Genomic DNA, 6,000 nt, shown 5'->3' with positions numbered 1-6,000 from the left:
CCCTGTACCTTCCTGATCTGATCTCTTCTTGCCTCAATTTCCCTTTGTTTCTCTCATGCCCCTGTCTCCGTTCTCTCAGTCTTGCTCTAGCTCTGCCTCTCCCGGCGTCTACCTCTAGCCCCCATTCCCAGGCAGACGCTGCTGCCTCCAGCTCTCCGCCCCCTCCTGCCACGCTGCTGCTGCTGCTGCTGCTGAGCTTGGCAGGACGCTGAAGGTGATGGGCTGCGGCCTGTCGAGGGCCTGGAAGCTGTTACCATTACCAGGAGCTGCTTCTGTCAAGAGAATGTTCTCACATGTCACGAATCAGAAGAGAGTGTCTTCACTTCCTTCTGCCTGATCTCAACAAATTCCACATATAGTCCCCGCACGACGGCCGCCCGCCTCCCCCCACATCTTCACGTTCAAGTAGCAGGCAGGAGGCTTTCTGAAAGCTGTCCTGAGAACATGTAAAGTCATCAAGGGGACAGAGTGGAGGAGTCACACTTTGAATTCTGATGAGTAGAAAGGTCTGCCCTCACCCTCCCACCCCCACCCCCAACCCCATCCCTACCCCTGCAGAGAAGTCTATAGCGAGCATTCTGTGCTGAAAAACATCTCCCAGAGCCAAGAACAGCAGACCTTGGTCTGGAAGCTGACATACTTGCTAAGCACTCCTTAGAAGACCTGACTCTGGGAAGGAAGCCACCAGGGCAGGCTGGGCTCGGAGCGGGAGGGCCCTCACATCTGTGTTTGGCTGCCTCCTCTTCTGCTGGAAAAACTCAAAGCCTTCCATCTAGGGACTCCCAGGAACATGTCCCCAGCTCCCCAATGAAGCTCCGGCTGCTGTGTTTAGTTACTGAGAAAAGACAATTGCTAAGGAAGTAGGTGGAGTTGTTGTTGGGGAATGGGAAAAAAAGGGCATGGCCCAGTGAGCAGAGACCTTGTCTGGGGAGAATGGTCCTCAGCCTAATAGGTGAGGCCTGGCTGGAGCTGGCTTCTTACGTACCAGGGATGCATTCATCAAAAGGCTGCCCCCAGGAGGAATATCGCACTGGGATCTGTTTTGCAGGGGTTTGGTTTGTTTTTCCTTTACTGGCTCCCTGCTTTCCCCCACCTTCCCTCCTGGAGGAATAGATGGGAGTTTCATAGTACTCTGCCCCCAAGTCCAGGATCATGCCCTAAGAGCTGCTGGCAAGAGTGAGAGCAGCCCCCGGGCCCTGCATGGTCAATTTCCAGCTTCAGGGCTTGGAAGGAAGTCTGCCTCTGGGACAGTGGGCTAGAGAAGAACAAACTCTTTCACCAAGGCTACCAAGCTCCCAGGGTTCTCCAGCCTTGTGATGTGGCCTCCTCAGCGCCTCACCACAGTGCGCAGTTGGGGGGCAAAATACCCAGCTCTCTAGAAATAGTTGTCATCTGTTTTCACCTTCCTTACTTCTACCGTGAAATGAAAGCGGCCTGGGCCAGAGGATCAAAGTAAGATGGAAGGTGGAGGATTTGCCCCGGGGCAGAAAGCCAGTGAATGGCAGCTGATTTGAATTAGAAAGTCCTGTGGGCGTGGGGGCAGGGATCCACTTGTAGGTTTCCCTTCAAACAATGGGAGGCGGTTTTGTGGGCAAGGGCGCCAGTGCGAGAGGGGGCGCACACTAACATGTTAATCCTTTGGGAGGCCTTACAGTGAAATGAAATTGGTAAAATCAGCTTTTAAGTTATTAAGTGGGTACTTTAGACATTTACTTCTCTGAAAATTGAGTGCAAATAGTACTAGACACAGAGAAGCTATTTGTTGGATGAATTGAATGAACGAAACAATCATTGATTCAATGAATCCACAAACAGCATTAGGCATGGGGCTGTCATATCAAATCCTCCGGGACTGGGGACAAATATTTAGCTGGAAGGGGACGTGGTGATGGCCCAACCCTATTTCCCATTCACAGATGAGCTGTGCAGGGGCTACGTGACATGAAACCTCTGGCACAAGGGTCACATGCCTGACAGGTATCAGCACCAAAATATGAGGCCAGTGTCTGCTCTACTTCCTGCCCTCTCCAAGGCAAAGCACATGAGCAAAACTTAGGAACTTGAGTTTTTCCACATCGGGACGGATACCTAGGAGAGGATGGCAGTCCCATGCCCCAGGGAGCTGGTAGCATCCTGGCACTGAATGGATTTTCCTTAAAGTTCTCTCTATTCATCTGGACTCACAGAATGTATCAGTGAGGGCTTTGGAATCAGATCCCCGAAAGTAGGTTCCAACATCACCCACTTAGAAGCTGTGTGACCTTGGGCAAGTTTTGGAGCCTCTCTGTGTCTCCGGTCTCTTATCTGGCAAATGGAGAATAATGTTTCACTGAGCTTGTGAAGACTGACTCATGTTAGAATCTAGGACAGTCCCTAGACAGGAGGAAGACCTCAGTTAGTGTTGGCTGCTAGTAGTCATCGTGCTCTGAACTTTCACAAATGGACTGTACAAGGAGCTCTCCCAGTTGCCTGGGGAGCGTATTCAATGTGCTGGGTTGCAGTTGCCAGAGACAACTAGTTCAACAGGGGAAGGTTGAGACTAAGCATCTGGTGAACAAACACCTGTGTCCAGGTGTCTACTTTGCGTCTAGCATAAGCCTTATGTAAGCAGCTGCCTGATCACATCTAAAAAATTCAGGTTCGCACCCCTATACCTTGGGTTGTTAGATGTGATGCCTTCTCAGCAAGTTGGAAGGCCAGGAGGACAGGTGTCAGATATTTGGCTCCCTGGTTTCCACAGAGCTGCACCAGGGCCTGGCACACTGAAGATGCTGCATTTCATGGCTCTCAATCAATTAAAGTGGAAAATGTCATTCTAGGAACTATAACAATTCCTAAGGACCAGAACTCTTGAAAATAAAGTTTTCGGTTCTCAGAATTACCAAGCATAAGCTCCTGAGCTGTTCCTGTGTCTTCTGCAAACTGGCTCTTACTGACGTTGCTGCAGTCAGTGCGCAATGATTGTCTATAAGAGATCCCACATAATTCATCTTACAGGCTCAATGCTAGAAAAAATGTCATTCCTCCTGACAAATATACATGCTTCCTTTTATTCTGTTGTGGCAGTTTATTTTTCCAAAGATGGTCACAGCAGTATCTACCATCCCACATGCTCTTCTACAGCATGCCCTTGCCTTTCATCCCAGTCAGAAGGAGGAATCTATTTCTCTACTTCCTTGAATCTGGGTGGGACTTCTGACCACTTTGCCCAAGAGAATCTGGTGGAAGTGATGCTACAAGAGTTCTGCGGATGGCCCTTCGCTGGTCTTGCTCCCACTTCCTGCTCTGAGAAACCAGTTGTCAAGTTGAAAGTACAAATACCCTAAGACCATTGCATAGTGAGAAGTCCAGATTCCACAGAGATATTTCATCTCTGAAGGATGAAATACTGCATAGAGAAAGAGAAAAGCAAGGAGCAGGGATATGCCAGACATGTGACTAAATCCGTCCTGGAAGTTGATCCTTCAGTTTCAGCAATCCCAGCTGATGCCCTAGGAACTTCCCAGCCAAACCCTCCCCAAATTCCTAATCCATAAAATCATGATCAAAGTCAAATAATTATTTTAAGCTACTTTGTTTTGGGTCAGTTTGTTATGCAACAATAGATACCCCAAACACATGCCGTGAGAACACGTAACCCTTATGTTTCCCTTTTGTCCTTGGCTGCTAGGAAGCTCAAAACTAGGTTACTGGCTCAATTGCAGCAACTTCCCTTAACTTACTCTTACTCCTTGCCTCATGTATATAAACTTGATCTTTTAACCCTCTGTTAATTATATTAGATTTATATCATTTATCATAAAATCTCTCCCAGATACTTTAGAGAGAAAAAATTATTAAGACAGGAGGGAATGTTAGAAATTTTTCTGCTTTATCCACTGTCTTTGTATATCTTAAGTTTCTCATTTGTCAAAGTTCTATTTAACTTCCAGAGCTGGGCCTGAGTGCAGAAGCTAGGGATGTCATCTTTTCCTACCGTGATTCTATGCCTTGTCCCTAACCTTCTCTTTGGTTGTGGTTCATGAGTACCTCTCATTTTCAACCCTCACTTAACCAACTTTCATTTTTACAAATGGTCTCCTAATGATCAAAGAACCCGAACAATTCAAAGAAATAAATTGGAGAAAGTTTAAGTTAGATAGTCGGAGAGATATTTCTGGTCAAGGGCATGGGTGTGGAATAAATACTACCTGAGGACAGTCTCACATGCAGACCAATCTCTGTGTGCCCTTGGGCAAATCCCATCCAGAAGCAGAATGGATGATGGCTCTTAAATCCTGGGCAGTCACCATGGCCAGGTATTCTACAGGTCCACACCCCTTGTATAAAAATCTTTGGAACCATCTGTAGTTTGAAAAACAAACCATTCTAGATTTTCAGAAAGGTGATATGGTACATAGAGGTTATGGGTTACCTATCTCCCCAGGAAGTACTGAGGTATTACCCTATAATCAAACACATCAATATTTCTACAGCAAAACATATGAGTAGTCACAATAACAACTCTAAATAGTTTCATATCAGTTCAGGTCAGATTTTGTTGCCAAGTGAGTTCAGATGATGTCAGACTTTACTGCCAAATGAATTATTTTAAATGCCTTAAGGTTTTAGGACATTCTAGTTTTGGAGTGGTGGCTAGGGTTTATGATCCCATACTAAATACCTTGCTTATATTTATCTCACTATTTTGTAAAATCCTCAGGTGATTAATGCCATTATTGTTCCCAATGCACAGATGAGAAAATGAAGACTCAGAGACATTAAGCTACTTGGTAGAGATCAAATGGCCCATAAATGGTAACACTGGCTTTAAGCCCAGGTGTGTCTGGCATCCAAACCTGCATGCTCGGCTTTCATCCGATCCTGCCTCTTCTGTTCTGTGCCACTGGTCACACGAGAAGAACACAGCTCCTTGGGAAGCTACCTGGCTAGGCTAATGGGTTGTTACAGAAGGAAAAAGAAGACAGGGAGGGAAGGAAGGAGGGAATATTTATCTCCCTCTTTCCATCCTTTTATGAAATGAAAAAATATAACCCTTCCTCTCCAACCCCTGACCCATAGGAAACAGCTAAGAAACTGGAATCAAAATGGCTTAGAGAAAGAGGGGGGTCTTCCAGAAATGCTCCAACTCCTTCCCCCCTGATTTTTGCTTATAGACATTAGACTATTATCCCACTGCTGCCACCACATGTAAAGAAATAGATCTTTTAAAACAGGCTTTGCTTTAAAAATATAAAACTCTCCAGCTTGTTCCACAGTATCGTGCTCGGAAAGAGCCATGGGCTTGAGGCCCATTTGGAGGTGGCTTCCAATCTCAGCTCGGTCGTTTACTGGTGATGGGAACTGAGGAAGTGTTCTCCTCTCTGAAAACCCTGCCTAGAGAAACTCCTTCTTCCCTTCTACCTCTCGGTCCAGATGAAAGCTTGGACCTAGAACCGGCCTTCTAGATCTTCAGACAGCCCACAGGAGAGAGGCGATGTGTGCTCTGGGTGGAGGGAGAGGGGTCCTCACACTTCCCCCTGGTAATTCACTCAAAGGCACCCGACCTCTCACGGTAGTCCCCACTCTGCACCTCTCATCCCAGGTCCCACGGTCAGGGGACAAGTCTTATCTCCTCATCTGGTGTTAGACCTCTGTAGAGCTGAGGGGCCCTGTGGACATTTCTGTGCCTCTGCCTGTCAAGCAAACCCTCCTAATGAGCTCTCACTCTCCAGACTTTATGCCAGAAGCAGAAAGGCCTCCATTCATGCATGCAGTCACTCCGAACCAACTTTCGAGTGCTCATTGTACATGAGGAATGCTAAGCATAAGCATTCCTCTCCTTCTTCCCTCCTTTCTTTCCTCCCTCCCTCTTCCCTTCCCTTCCCTCCCCTCCCTCTTTCCTTTCCTTCCCTTCCCTTCAGTCCCCTCCCCTCCCTTGCTGTTCCCTCCTCCCTCCTTCCCTCCTTCCCTCCCTCCCTCCTTCCCTCCCTCCCTCCTTTCCTCCCTCCCTCCTTCCCT

At 47.4% G+C, this 6,000-nt stretch overlaps 1 pseudogene; it reads right to left on the bottom strand.

Annotated features, from left to right (window-relative positions):
* Positions 1-571: 571 nt before the first annotated feature.
* LOC120367338 (uncharacterized) overlaps positions 572-6,000 on the bottom strand; it is a 28,312-nt pseudogene continuing 22,883 nt past the window's right edge.

The sequence above is a fragment of the Saimiri boliviensis genome, chromosome 12 (genome assembly GCF_048565385.1).
Source record: "Saimiri boliviensis isolate mSaiBol1 chromosome 12, mSaiBol1.pri, whole genome shotgun sequence".
Taxonomy (NCBI): Eukaryota; Metazoa; Chordata; class Mammalia; order Primates; family Cebidae; genus Saimiri; species Saimiri boliviensis.
This window is presented reverse-complemented; position numbering and strand designations above follow the sequence as displayed.